Source organism: Mytilus trossulus, chromosome 6, assembly GCF_036588685.1.
Source record: "Mytilus trossulus isolate FHL-02 chromosome 6, PNRI_Mtr1.1.1.hap1, whole genome shotgun sequence".
NCBI classification, from domain to species: Eukaryota; Metazoa; Mollusca; class Bivalvia; order Mytilida; family Mytilidae; genus Mytilus; species Mytilus trossulus.
Window position 1 is genome coordinate 4,134,985 of NC_086378.1, and position 15,688 is coordinate 4,150,672.

Here is a 15,688-nt window from a genome sequence, read left to right on the forward strand (position 1 = left end):
CCTGGGTGGCCCTAGGATGTTTGTAGTCCAAGTCAAGTTTTGTTTTAAAAGGGTAGATTTTCTTATATCTTCATAGAAAGGTTTCAAGCAATGGCAGTACCAGACACTTCCATTCTCTTTTGTACAGGCAAACAAGATGTATAGTGTGTCATATTGTGCATATGTATATATATATGTGTTCCAATTACTTGAAAATTAATTGAGCATGATTAAAAAAACATCCAAAAAAATCTTCAAAGCAAGGTATAGAGATGCAACTGCAATTATATCAGAATAATCAAGGGTCTATCTTAAGTGCTCCTTCATAAAATGCACATAAATCATGTAAGAAGCATTTCATTTATGTAAAAAAATGAATGTCACTCAACCAAGATTGAGGGAAGTAGCCACAATGCTTTGTTACAAGATGCAAGGATTCTTATGCAGTATGATATCTTGTATGTGAAAATATTCAGAAATAGACCTTTAAAAGGAAGGATGTTAGCTATAAACAATAGCAGATGGCACCAATGCAATTGCTGTAAAAGAGGGGTGAAAGATAGCAAAGGAACATTACACCTTTTACAGGCTTAACAAAACACCTTTTACAACAGGCTTAATAAAACACCTTTTATAAGAGGCTAAGCAAAATACCTTAAAAAGAGGCTAAACAAAACACCTTTTACAACTTGAACTAGTAAAAGAAAAAACTTTTATAACAGGCAAACAATAAACTTTTATTATAAGCAAAACCTAGCAAAATAAGACAATGTTGAAACAGTCAAAGACTCTAACCAAAAACCTTTAAACAGACAAAACAAAACACTGTATTTATAACAGACACAAAATAAATTTAAAACAGGCAAAAAAAAAGCCACTTTTAACAAGACAACAAAATACATTTCAAAACTGGCAGAGAAAAAAATACAAAGAACCTTTCAAAACTAGCAATTAACTAAAAGAATATTCAAAACAGGCAAACAAAACAACTTTTATAACACAAAAAAAAACCACTGTTTACAACACAACAGGCCAAACAAAACACTTTTACAACAGGCAAATAAAAAATGCCAATATTGAAGTATAAATATATTAATTCTTTATGTATGATATCTATTACTATCAGGTTGGAATATGGTCTGACTATATCACATAATAATCATGTGACTGATATAAAGTTTAAATTAACACAAATGCAGTGTGCATGTCAAATGCATGTATCTTTAGTGCAAACAAACTCACCAAATGCTACATATATGTATAATCAATTATTAATGTTTGTCCTTAACAAATAACTATAAGAGAGATCTTTAAAACAGTGCAAAGTTGTCATTTACAAATATTTTAGAACAAAACAAACCCATGCACACATAACACACAGTGGACACACACAACCAGGGCATCTTACTTCTCTAGACAAACCAATAAAATCTATGACATAAAAAAATCACAAATCTCTCAAATTGTAAATAGTCTAAACCCTGAACAAAAAGGACGAATCCCTATCCAACTATAGTCCACAATCTCCTAACATCATGCTAGGTCTTCTCAACAAATAAGTCAACACATATTTTCTTAACAAAACACCAAAAGACTTATCTGTAAATTCAGTCCTTAGTCCTTTCCAATTAAATAGATCTCCATTACAACATTGTCATTGCTGTATAAAACATATGACTCTTTATAGCTAAGTCATCATAAATCAGTACTTGACAAATCACAAATTTCACAAGTTTCCCCAATTATCAATAAAAATCTAATGTATTCATAAAGACTTTAAATGAAACATTTTTTTCACTTGATGAGGGCAAGCTATATACTAGGTCTTTAATGGCAACAACTGTTATTATTGAGCATGAGATGCATCCAAATATGAGGTTAATTGATTGTAGGGTAAAAAGTCATAAGAGCTATATGCTCAAATTTAGATTTTAATTGAAGTCAATTAAATCAGCAATAAAGATCTGAGTAACATTTGCTTAGAAGTTATCACACTTTGAAAATTAGTACAGCAAGTTGACAGACTGCAGTTTCTTTAATTTCTTAGAAATGTTCACGATTTAAGGCATATTCAAAGTCAATGAAGCATGGAATATAGGTCAAATATCCTTCTTAACAGACTACAATGTACAACTTTCATCCTGAAGTTACCATGTTATATGATTGTAGGTCACCTTTCTATTTCAAAACTTGGACATGAACAAATGAAGTCAATGAAGAGTCAAAAGTAAATATTTGTTACACTCCCAAATAAAAAAGATTGAAGGATACATTTTATGTAGCATCTGAACTCAGATGTAAAGCTTTTTAACTTAGTCAAAGAAATCTGTAATATGGGTCAGTGTGACCTACATTTAGGAAGACACTTTCACACTACCTCAAGTTACTAAATTGTAGATGCAAAGCTTATGAAATGAATAAAGCTGAGTTGCAAAAAAACACTACCACAGCCATCTTAATAACCTTTTCAAAACCAAACATCCAAATCCATTTAAAATTAATATATACACTAATAATCTCAGTGACATGCAGATATCCTCTTTTGGCTAATGAACTAAGATTGTCTACATATTTGTCTCTTAATTTGTAAAAGTGACTGGCACCCTGATTTACTTTGAGTTTGGTAATTTAAATATCTTCCACAAGATAATGTCATTTAATTTCCTACAAATGGTACACATTAGTGCAAAGAATGTCAATGTGCAATTTTAGTGTTAGCCTATCACTTTGAAAAGGTGACAACCATCCTACAGATGGCAGAAGATATAGGGATGAAGATATATGGTAGATGGCGGTGTATATAAGTGTATAAAGAAGATGTTTTTAATCCAATAGTGAATATAAGGGATTCTACACTTCAAGAGGATATTCCAACTGAAGTGGTTCATCTGATATAGGTGGAAAGTACAGAATAGGTAACAGGTAACAGTATAGTGATATTCATGTACAAAATTTCTATTTGTTTCCTTTGCTATTAATATAAGATCAGAACCTAATGCATCATAGGTAATAATTTCTAGAGTGTACACCAAAAGATTAAATGGTCAAAATGGACATACATATTCAACTAGTTGGGTAATGTTCATTTTGATGTACAAACTATGAAATTACCCACAATGCAATAGAATCAGAATTTTACCTGGATATTAGTAGATTTCTGTTGTTGCTATGCTTCAAGGTTAAAGTCTATGATAAGCACATTAATGTCTGCTGATGGGTGACTATATGATGGTTGCTTTAGAGTTCTGATGATGCTGTGTAAATGAAGCTGTAAGGTGCAGATGTTCAAGCAAGGCATGCCCAGTTATGATTAATACTAAGAGATGAATAAAAAGCAAAGATACATGAAAATTAATGCTAAGAGGTCAATAAAAAGCAGATACATATAAAGCATAATATTTATGTGTGGCTTATAAAGAAAAATTGTAGCTTAATTTTACTAAGTTCAAAACAATTGTAAAGCAAACAAATTGAGGTGAGGAAAAGGCCCTTTTCTGCTTAAAATTGGATTTTCCCAAATCAGCTTAAAACTGGTTTAACTATAAGTTCTTTCATGAACATTCACAGAAATGTTAAACCACAAAAAAAATCTAACTTAACTTAATACTGACAGCATTTGCAATAATACACTTTAATCGTGCATCATGGATTTAAAAAAAAGAAGTTTTAATCGTATATTAACTTAAAACTATTCAAACAGAAGTTATATATAAAAATGTCAAATTTTAGTAAAAAAACAAATTTGCAAAATAAGGCCCCTTACCACACATTGTCCTCTTAGATAATTTTTTTCAAATTTGAAGTTTTGTGAATTTATTGTTACTGTCTAATGCATTTATATAATGATTAGTTTGTAAGAATCAAAGTGATTTCATTTTGCACCAGGGACTAAGCTTCCTGCATTGTCTTGTTCTTAATGAGTAAAATTAGGCGTTTCTGATTTTATCACAAATCCACGAAGGGGATCTTGTATATGTGCAACGACTCCTTCAATTACAAACAGAAAAATCTGGTATTAAAACACCAACCTTATTGTAATCAGTACTTTCATGTAGACTGTTTTTATTACACAGTGGAATGACAACTTTCTGCCAGAAGGAAATATCTTCATCTAAATTCTCAACTTTTTTTTTATTATTTTTCATGATTTGATTGATATTTACAGGTTTTACGATTGTCATCTTATTTTTACTAGTTTACTTGAACCTATTTAAAGAGCAATGAGATTGAGTAGTAGTACATATAAAATGTTGGGGATCTCTTTGTTTGAATTGTTTTACATTGTCTTATCGGGGCCTTTTATAGTGGACTATGTGGTATGGGCTTTGCTCATTGTTGAAGGCTGTACGGTGACCTATAGTTGTTAATGTCTGTGTCCTTTTGGTCTTTTGTGGATAGTTGTCTCATTGGCAATCATACCACATTTTTTTTTTATATCATTGTGTCTTTTTTTGAATCTAACTTGTCCCAAAACCAGTAACAAGCTATATTCTAAAAGCATCTGTTTTCCTTTAATAACATACATAGATTGAAGGTAATTAAATAGCCTTGTCAACTGAACTTCCGATATAAACATAAATAGACCACATCTAAAATAGCCTCCTCAGTCATGTTTGCCTGAAGTTATAATATTTCAAGGTCTTTTATTCATACGTAAATGCATCAAATCTATACACAATAAGTTTTGTATTTATACAATTTTGTTTACTTCAGCCTCTCTAAGCAAGCAATCAAGCAAAAGTGTTAAGTCTATAGGTATAGACAGTGCTCATGAATATTTCAAAATAACTACTGTCACAATAAATTTTGCTGACTGTGTTACCCCCCTTTTTTCCCCTTCCCTCCCTTTAGAATTAAACTGCATGAAGACAAGTGAATCATTGCATTAGTTGCTGCCTCATAGAAGTATACCCACTCATCCTTTTCTTCCTTATAATTTTAGGAAGTAATGTGTAATGATAACTTTTTATATCCTTATAATCAAAACAAGAACCTGTTCTAAAATTTAGAGTGTTGGATAATATTTAGAGATCCAAATATAAACTAGAAACTTATTATCCCATGAAATAACAGCTGATTTCCTTAGGCATATAGAGGAAGACTTTGGTTAGCTTGCTTGCTTTGGTTGTATATTGCACAATTATATTGGAATACTAGATATCATTGAGATGGAAGCCATCTCTGTGGGACCCGCTGTCAATAACGTGGGGTAAATAAGTTGTATGGATAATCTGATATGACGCATTATTTGAAGTTATTACATAGTCTCATGTGTGATTTCAATCTAAGATTTTAAGTTAAAACTGATAAATATTCTCATCTTACTTTCATAGTATAATAGTGATATGACTGCATGATGTGAACTAATTGTTGACTACTCTAAGGTGACTTCTGGATATATGGATTGATGTTTGAACAATATGTTTAAAGGTGCTGCCCAATTGATATTTGTCACATATTTTTAGAATTATGCCTTCAATATATTATGACCCACCAAGTATAAAGTATGAAATATTAACGGTTCTCGAGAGGTAGAGCGGACACAATTTTTTAAGAACAACGAACGGATGGACAGACCGACAGACTGACCTTAGACCTAGGATGCATACATTATGACACATTCTCTGGTGTTGATTTATATATATGTTAAGTTGAAAATGTTTGTCAGGTATAAAGTATGAAATAATAACAGCTGTCCACTCAAAATATAGTGTGGATCAAATTTGTTAGCGATGGACAGACCAACAGACAGACAGACCTTTGACCTAGGAAGTGGTACATACATCATGACACACCCTCTGGTGTTGGTTAAAATGGATGTCAAGTATAATATTTGAAATCATAATGGTTCTCAAGATATAGAGTGGACACAATCTTCAACACAGGACACAGGATTGTCAACTGAAACCAAAGTTTTTTTGACGTTGACCTTTGACCTAAGAAGTTGTACATACATCATGACACGCCCTCTGGTGGTGGTTAAAATGGATGTCAAGTATAAACTTTGAAATCATAACGGTTATCTAGATATGGAGCGGACACGATCTTCACCACAGGACACGGGGTTGTCAACTCTAAACCAAAGTTTTTGACCTTGACCTTTGACCTAGGAAGTTGTACATACATCATGACACACCCTCTGGTGTTGGTTAAAATGGATGTCAAGTATAATATTTGAAATCATAATGGTTATCTAGATATGGAGCGGACACGATCTTCACCACAGGACATGGGGTTGTCAACTAAAACCAAAGTTTTTGACCTTGACCTTTGACCTAGAAAGTTGTACATACAACATGACACACCCTCTGGTGTTGGTTGATAATCATGTTAAGTATTAAGTATGAAATCATAATGGTTCTCTAGATATGGAGCGGACACGAAAGTGTTACGGACGGACGGACAGACTGATCACTATAGGGCGACCCGACTTTTAGTCGGGGCCCTAATTATATCTACAGGTTTAACTATGTCATATATATTGTTTGGGGGTGTCAATCTTAATTACAAAGCTTGAATAAATAATTATACAAACAAAGCAAGCAAGCCAACCAAAGTTTACTCCACAAACATTAGGAAATTTGCTGTAAATATGCAAGAGAACAACATTATGATAATACTAATTAGTGATATACTCTTTAAACTGTATCTTTTGATGTATTCTCTGCACTTCTCCTGTTCAGTAGGACACTGAAAGCTGAAGCAATGACAAAACATATAAAAGCTATTAGTGCAAACTTAGGCATACAGAATGAATGGCACATATATATATTCATATAAGCAGTTATTGCATACTGTGGATTCATTTATTTTCATGGGTACCAATTTTCATGGATTAAGGAGAACTCACATGTTCATTGATATTTAATTTTTTGGTTTTGACAAAGTCTGCATACAACCTATAGAAAATTTGTCATTCATTGAACATTTAGTTTCGTGGTTCAACTGTACTCGTGAAATCCACAAAAATTGGTAGCAATGAGTAATAATGAATCCACAGTAGATATTCATATAGAATGTGAAGCATACATATAGAAGTTAATGCAAAGCTATTCCTATAGGATGTGAAGCAAACATGAGTAAGCAGTTATTGCAAAGTTGTTCCTACAAATGGGAAGCACGCATACATATATGTAAAAAAGATATTGCTTAGATATTCCTTCCCAAATGTGAAGCATACATATGGTTTCTGGTGGAGAGTTGTCTCATTAGTAATCATTCATCTTATTGTTATATACATGTAAGCAGTTTAATTACAGACTCCCTACAGAATGTGATGCTGAAGGACACCTTCAGGTGCGAGAATTTTTTGCTACATTGAAGACCCATTGGTGGCATTCGGCTTTTGTCTGCTCTATAGTGGGGTTGTTGTTGCTTTGAAACATTCCCCATTTCCTTAGAAAAACTTAGTAGGACAGAGGCTTAGAGAAATGCTGTATTAACAGAACTTATTCAAACTTCTTGTTGAAACATTCACTAACTGGCAAATCATGTTAGGTGTTCTAAATAAGAATAAATATATGTTTGATAGGACTATTTTAACTAATATAGATGAACAACCATAAAAAACAGGAAACATTTTAAATTAGTTTCTCAGAATCCCATAAATTATATTTTCAATCCAAAAATTTTGTAATGAAAAAATATAAACCTTGGAAAATTCCGAAATATTTTCCCCTAGGATGAGCTTTTATGATTTTATACATGCAATGTATATATATTTCATAAACATTAAATGAAAGTTCAGTGCATTTTTAATAAATAGATTTTTAGTGCAAATTTTTCAAGATAACTTAAATCAACATGCAAAAAAAAAGTACTGCATTCATTTGGGAAGGTCAACTTAATTAAATTTGTACCCTTACCAAATCAAACACAAGCACAGTAGAAATATAGGTCTTGCATGCATAAAAAATACAGACATAAGTTGAATATCTGAGGAAATTTGTGTTTGGTTTCAATCAAGTCAGATAGATCTTAGGTTTTACTGAAAATATCCCTTTCAAGAAAAATACAAGACCTAATTACTGATTCATAAAAAAATGAACCAAAATAAATGTCAGCAATCTTTTTCCACTGAATTTGACCTATCTAATTGTTGTTTTGTCCGTTTGCTTTTTTCTTTTTATTAAGCAATGGCATTGTCAGTCGATTTATGACTTATGAGCTTGGCATATTTCTCCTCCATTTTCAAAATTTATTTTAGGCTAAATATAAATAAGGCAAATTTTTTGTCTAAAACCAAATTAAAGTGGTCTTTTAAGATTTGAAACAGGTCAAGACTTTAAAGAACAGTTTATTAACAGTAAATTCAGAGTTTTCCAGAAACTTGACTTTTTGTTATAATCAATTATACTGTAGTGATAGAGCTAAGTGCTTTTCCTGTACTGGTTTTTACAGTGTATATTTTATGGACTTTGTATTCATGTTCCTGACCAATGTAAAAAAAACTCAGACTTTTGGTGTTAAAAGCAGACCTATGTTAATCAATGTTCAATTTTCACAACTTTACCAGACTAGGGAGTACTCTAGATCAAATCATAAATTGAAGTGTCTTAAACTGTCTTTTGGTCGGGTCTTTTTGTAAACCTGAAGAGGTCTATAGGCTGGTTTGTCTCTACTGGTTTATTTGTTAACCTGAAGAGGTCTATAGGCTGGTTTGTCTCTACTGGTCTATTTGTTAACCTGAAGAGGTCTATAGGCTGGTTTGTCTCTACTGGTTTATTTGTTAACCTGAAGAGGTCTATAGGCTGGTTTGTCTCTACTGGTCTATTTGTTAACCTGAAGAGGTCTATAGGCTGGTTTGTCTCTACTGGTCTATTTGTTAACCTGAAGAGGTCTATAGGCTGGTTTGTCTCTACTGGTCTATTTGTTAACCTGAAGAGGTCTATAGGCTGGTTTGTCTCTACTGGTCGAGTCTATTTGTTAACCTGAAGAGGTCAATAGGCTGGTTTGTCTCTACTGGTCAAGTCTATTTGTTAACCTGAAGAGGTCTATAGGCTGGTTTGTCTCTACTGGTTGAGTCTATTTGTTAACCTGAAGAGGTCTATAGGCTGGTTTGTCTCTACTGGTAGAGTCTATTTGTTAACCTGAAGAGGTCTATAGGCTGGTTTGTCTCTACTGGTCAAGTCTATTTGTTAACCTGAAGAGGTCTATAGGCTGGTATGTCTCTATTGGTCTATTTGTTAACCTGAAGAGGTCTATAGGCTGGTTTGTCTCTACTGGTTTATTTGTTAACCTGAAGAGGTCTATAGGCTGGTTTGTCTCTACTGGTTTATTTGTTAACCTGAAGAGGTCTATAGGCTGGTTTGTCTCTACTGGTCTATTTGTTAACCTGAAGAGGTCTATAGGCTGGTTTGTCTCTACTGGTCTATTTGTTAACCTGAAGAGGTCTATAGGCTGGTTTGTCTCTACTGGTCTTTTTGTTAACCTGAAGAGGTTTATAGGCTGGTTTGTCTCTACTGGTTTGGTAGTCTATTTTTTAACCTGAAGAGGTCTTTAGGCTGGTATGTCTTAACTGGTCTATTGGTTAACCTGAAGAGGTCTATAGGCTGGTTTGTCTCTTCTGGTTGCGGTCTCTTTATAAAGTTTATCCAAACACTCTTTTTTATCATTTATAAAATTGAGAATTGAAATGGTGGATATAGATAAAGAAAGATGTGGTGTTAGTGTAACAAAAAATTTGTTCCGGCGTGACATTTGTTCCACGGGAACAAATTTCATAGGAAATATGTTCCACCGGAACTTATGTCACAGAAAATATGTTCCAGCACTATAAAATTTGTTCCAGAACTAATTTTTTAACCAAGTGTGAAATAAGTTCCGGAACAAAAATTACAGCACCATGACAATGTATAAGTTTTGTTCCAATATTAAAATAAAAAAAAAAGTGAAATAGGTTTGTGTGATATTAGTTTTGAAAGAAGGTATTTTATAGAAGTCAATGAAAATGTTCTGCTGGAACCTATTTCACAGGAAATACGTACTGTGCTTGCATGGGGTACATTTGCAACTGAAGGCATGACTTTAGGATGAAAATAAGAAATAAAAGCCATGATAATGTTTCATAATTTGTATCTATTTTTATCTTTTATGTGGTATTCCACCTCCTTGTTTCCTGTTGATCTGTCATGGGTGTTCTAATCATACATGTACTTAGCTATGGTCATTGCACATTTTTAAGAGAGTGTGTTTTTTGTTTCTCTATGTCTTTAAATATAATTGATCAGTCACTTTGTCCTTTTTGAAAACGTACAAATGTTCATCTTTAACTATTATAATATTTTTTTTCCTGAATGACTTTTATTATTATTTCTTATTCTACTCTTTCCTGGTTCATAAGTGTCATTTTTAGTATTATTAATTGAGTATGTTATTAACTTTTGCTTTACTCCACGTACATGATCCAAATTGGATGTTTAAACTTTTTCTATATTACCTTATGATGGCTTATCAATTAAGTACATGTTTTTTATAATGACTTTAAACTCACTGATGACAAGTGCTCAGTATAAAAGAAAACTTGTTTAACCAGGGGAACATATTTCATAGACAAGGAACTTATTTCACCAGGTGAGGAACAAAGCTCACGAACATGGAACTTATTTCACTAGATAAGGAACAAATTTCACCAACCCAGAACTTATTTCACCAGGTAAAGTGTGGAACTTATTGCATAGAGATGGAACAAATTATATAGAAATTGTCTGTGAAAAAAGTTCTCCCAGAACATATTTCCTGTGACATTAGTTCCACTGGAACTTTTTTCACAGGAACAAATTTTGGCTCACATTAGTGCCAATGAGACAACTCTCCATCCAAATAAATTTATAAAAGTAAACCATTATAGGTCAATGTACGGCCTTCAACACAGAGCCTTGGATCACACCGAACAACAAGCTATAAAAGGCCCAAAGAGACAACAACATGACCATAAAGCAGAATACAGCCAAAGGCCTCCAATGAGTCTTTAATATTATTTTGAAGGTCAAATAGCAAGAAGACAGTATGTATACAATCTTTATACAAATGTCAATAAAAATCCATGTATTTTTTTAAAAAGATCATTAAATGTTATCATTCTTTTAGTGAAAAAAATATTTGGCCAATTTAGCCAAACAATTTTACTAAGATAGGTGCACAGCCAATTCTGATTTCTCAATCTATGTCTCATGCTGGCTATAATATATAGACTTAGGTATCACACAACTCTAATACAGAACTGACATGGAATTTCCGATCAATCCAAACTACACACTAAGTATAAGTGTGTTAAGAGATGAATTGCAGGCGCAAAGTAAAAGACATATATACGACTAAATATGGTATCTAATCTTTCTGCAATCGACAAAAAAATGACGCAGAAAATGGGTTGGTGTCTAGGAATCAATGAAAGGAAAAGCCAGGATTTATTCTGTGACCTAAGAAGACACAGTTTTGGTAAAACGATTAATTTAAATAAAAATTTAATTCCGTTGAAATCAGATTATAATCAGTTTTGTCTGTTACTACATTAAGACACAATGAGACACTAACTACAAAGCATGCATGATGTTTATATATATATATAGCTTATAAAACCCCCTACCTAACAGTAAGTCTGTCTCAGACAACTCTGTAATGATCACACATCTAGGTCAGGATTACCACTACAGGAGCGCTGAATAAAAATGAAGGTTTAATAGTATTAGTCCATCACTTCACTGTTACAATGTTTTATACAGTCTTAATGTGTCCTTACTGTTTATCTTGTTTACGGAATTACGAGATACTGAACCCTGATGTACAAGTGTGAGGTCAATGTCTTAGAATCGCAGAAATCGGAAAAAACTTTCTACAAAATGTATTTAAAATTTTAATCATGAGTCTAAATAAGGAGTTATACCAGAGTATTTTTGGTTTCCCCTACGAACCTCTTTAGAATAGGCTTGTCTGTAACATGTCTGAAAACTCAAAACAACCATATAGGCACAAAATTGCATGCTTCAAAATTTCGGCCAATGCAAAAGACTCAAAATTTATTTTTTTAATTCTTAATATTGTTTTCAGCATGATTCATCACCGTTTAATTTGTGTTTTCCTTGAAAACTGGTTGAGTCTGCAAACAAGACTCTCATATTTAATGTGTTAAAACCCAGAGTCTTGCATAAATTTTCTGTCTACTGAATTCAGAGTCTGAAGGAATGTGTTAAAAGTGCAAGCTATCAATTTGACTGACAAATTTTCATGCAGTCAGCAGATTCTTTAAAAACTTGATTTTCTGGTTTTTCCTACTCAGATCTGCCTAAGCAGTGGTTAAATTATTTTCCAAACATGGAAATCCATTGACGAAAATGTGCCAATTTAATAAAAAATGGATTTTCCCGATCAATGCTGGGAAAACCAGGATTCTGAGACCTTGGGTAGTAACGATGTGTCAATACATCCTTCACTAATTAACATACATCACCACACAAATCATCCTTAACATTTTAACATCATCTTCTTTTTACAAAGACAAAATACACACATTCAAATTTTTAAATCCTGGAGCTACAGATTTGGCATTTTGTTGTAATATGGCAAAAATATGGAAATCCTGAATGAAGAAGGTCACATGGTCACATAGAGAGGACAGTAATTGACACAAACTAAACATATTATACAACTGGCTAATTCTATCAAACCCAGATAATTAATGGTGTCTATCAGGAAAGGAAGGAAGAAATCAGTTTGTCCTTTTATGGAATTATTAATGGCTTCAGATATTGTACAGAAATGGTTACACCTGGAGAATTATGACTGAATAAAACACAGGACTCAAACTATCATGTATCTTGGCTAGACAAAAAAATAGTGGGAATTGCCATTATTTCACATGATCATATAAAATTGGATATAATAACAGCAATATTGACTTTTTATAGCAATATTGGATGATCCTTAATTAAATGACAATCGACAATTAGCAGATAAAAGCAACATCTGGGGACATTGGGGATGTTAATTTCTTCACTATCACAAATATTAATATTGATAATGATAGAGCTGGGTTGGAAGTCATGTGATGACGTTTAATTGTCTGAATGGAAAAATCTAGAGGATAGGTAATCCCATAACTTATGATTCCCCTCCTACTGTTATGAAAAGATGGAATCCCCCTTCCTCCTCTTCAAAGAAACCAAAACAAAAATAGGCAGTAACAAGGTGCTAGTTATTTCAAATATTCCTGATAATTGCATTAATTCAAGATTTTAATACAAGTAAAACTTGATGACTTAGATGATAAGAAATGAAAGTGTTTGCAATAATCTCTGTAATTATAGATATAAAGTATCTTCGAAAAATTGTCCACAAATTCTGCTCTTTTTGATAATTGTAAGTTTTGGTAAGAGAAAACAGAAGTTTTATTCCAATTTACAACCAATTGTATCCAGTGTGTAGGCAAAGGTAACATCTTTGGTTAGCTTGCTAGCTTAACTGTGAAGTCATTATTAGGTACAGTATAATAGCCTAGTTCTACAGACAGATAGAAAGATTGGTAATCTGCCGGACTAATCTACTCTTAAAGGAGTTTACTTAATCTAATAATGACTTCATGGTTCAGCTAGCAAGTAAGCTAGCCAAAGATACTACCTTAGCCTACACACAATACAATGGTAAACTTATTTGGTATTTGATTATATATAGTACCTGTAAAATCTATTCACAGCTTTTATAGACTTGGTGAATTAGAGACATATTCTAAAGACAACTGTTTTTGGTTGAAGCTCTTTATGTTTTGTGATGTTGTTTTATTGACAAATATCCCAGAACTCATTTTATTTATATTAAATGCATCAAGTTGTCTGAGCTCTCATGCAAAGTATATCCAACTCATTTATAATAAACTCATCATAGATAACAGGATATCCAACTCATTTATAAAAAACCTCATCAGTGACGCTTGGATCAAAATAAGTTAAAAAGACCAAATAAAGAACAAAGTTGAAGAGCATTGTACAACTCAACACCATACAGTTATAGTCAAATATCTAAGGAGGTCAGAAAGGACAAAATGACAATGGTTTACCACCCTGAGGTTTGATTTTGAGGTTTGTACCTGAATTCAAGAGGCATCCTTCAGTTCCCTGTCGCTATAGTAACCAGTGATATCCAATAAGATCCATGCACTATATCATCTGAAAAATAATACAAACATTTTATATGTCATATCTTGTTCAAAGTTATAAAACAATAAACTTATTTATTATTTCCAAAACTATAAACTAGTATCAAAAATGCCACAGTTTCATGCAAGTCAGAAGAATATCAATTGGCCAAAACTTCCAGCAAATAGATAGGCTTGAAAACAGAGAAACCTTAAAGTTCTGACCAGACCTAACTGATTCAACAATGAATCCTTGAAAACTGCCATGTCATTCATGCTACAGAATGACTTGAATCTTAATACTAATCTACAATGTCATAACAGATTTGTTCTAAAAACTTTAAGTCCTAAGCTTCAACAAAATTTGAATGCAATTTTAGAATTGTTCTACAGATCGTACATTCCTAATCTGCAATGTAATTCTAAGAGGTAAGATTTTATCCTTGACATACTTAAAGTTAACTAGGTTCTTGAACCAATTCACATAAAACTTAGTCCAGGAAAAAGTCAGGACTCGGCAAATTCTACCAGACTTTATAAACATTTCATAGCAACACGTCTAAAACTACCAAACTTTATATAGACATTTCATAGCATACTGTGGATTCATTTATTTTCGTGGATATCAATTTTCGTGGATTGAGAAAAACTTGCTTGTTTGTGGATATTTGATTTCGTGGTTTTGTCAAACTTTGCAGCCAAGCCTATAATAAATTTGTTATTCGTTGAACATTTAATTTTGTGGTTCACCTGTACCCACGAAATCCACGAAAATTGGTATCCAACGAATAATAATGAATCCACAGTATACTATAAAACATGTATGCTAAAGACCTTTCAAAACATAATAAAACATGCATGCTCATCTTTCAATATTAAGTGTGGAGTATTGTTGCAATATCTCTCCTACATCAGTCTTTTTTAACTCAAAATTCATACACATCTAAGAGTGAATATCTTGAGCAAATTTAAAATGATGTTAGAATTTGTTTTTTGAATTGTAAAACTTGAAACTTAAAATAATCAAAATAATTCCAGTACAAGCACTCACAAATTGTCTTGCAGGGCAGGCAATTTCATTTCATTGCATGAAGGGCTGTTTTAAAAATATGAGACGTTGAAACCAAATAGGATCTTACCGAACTTTGTCTGATATAGGTAAATCTCAGATAAAATCCCCAGAAACAAGTCGCATCACCTGACTTATATACTGATGCCAATACCAAAACATGGAATTTTTATAATCCGCCTAAGCTAGCTAGCGCTCTAGAAGAACTTAAGAGTTAATTTGTAAAAGTTGTGTTCTATCTTTTAAATATGGTTATATTAATTTCAAAAGAAGGTTATGCACTTCAAAATAATCTGACATAATTTGAAACTAAGCTAGTTAGATGATTTCTATCAACCTGAGGGGGAATTTGGCGGTTGGAGGACTTTTCATTTTTTATCTTTATTTCCTCTGAAACCATCTCATATACATTTTTGATTTTGTAAGAGTACCAATGTGTTGCATACCAGGAATTCTATAGTTTAAAGTTGCTAATTATTGGAAAGAATTAGGGTTCTAGAACACCATGACAA

General features: G+C 32.6%; 1 long non-coding RNA gene across 1 annotated transcript in view; it reads right to left on the reverse strand.

Moving 5' to 3' along the window:
* Positions 1-15,688, reverse strand: part of LOC134720613 (uncharacterized) — a 92,886-nt gene that overhangs the window by 54,632 nt on the left and 22,566 nt on the right. Inside the window, exons 3-4 of the long non-coding RNA XR_010107764.1 lie at positions 14,060-14,138; positions 11,567-11,638 (exon numbers count right to left, since the gene is read on the reverse strand). This is a non-coding gene — a long non-coding RNA (uncharacterized LOC134720613). The remainder of the gene's footprint in view (positions 1-11,566; positions 11,639-14,059; positions 14,139-15,688) is intronic.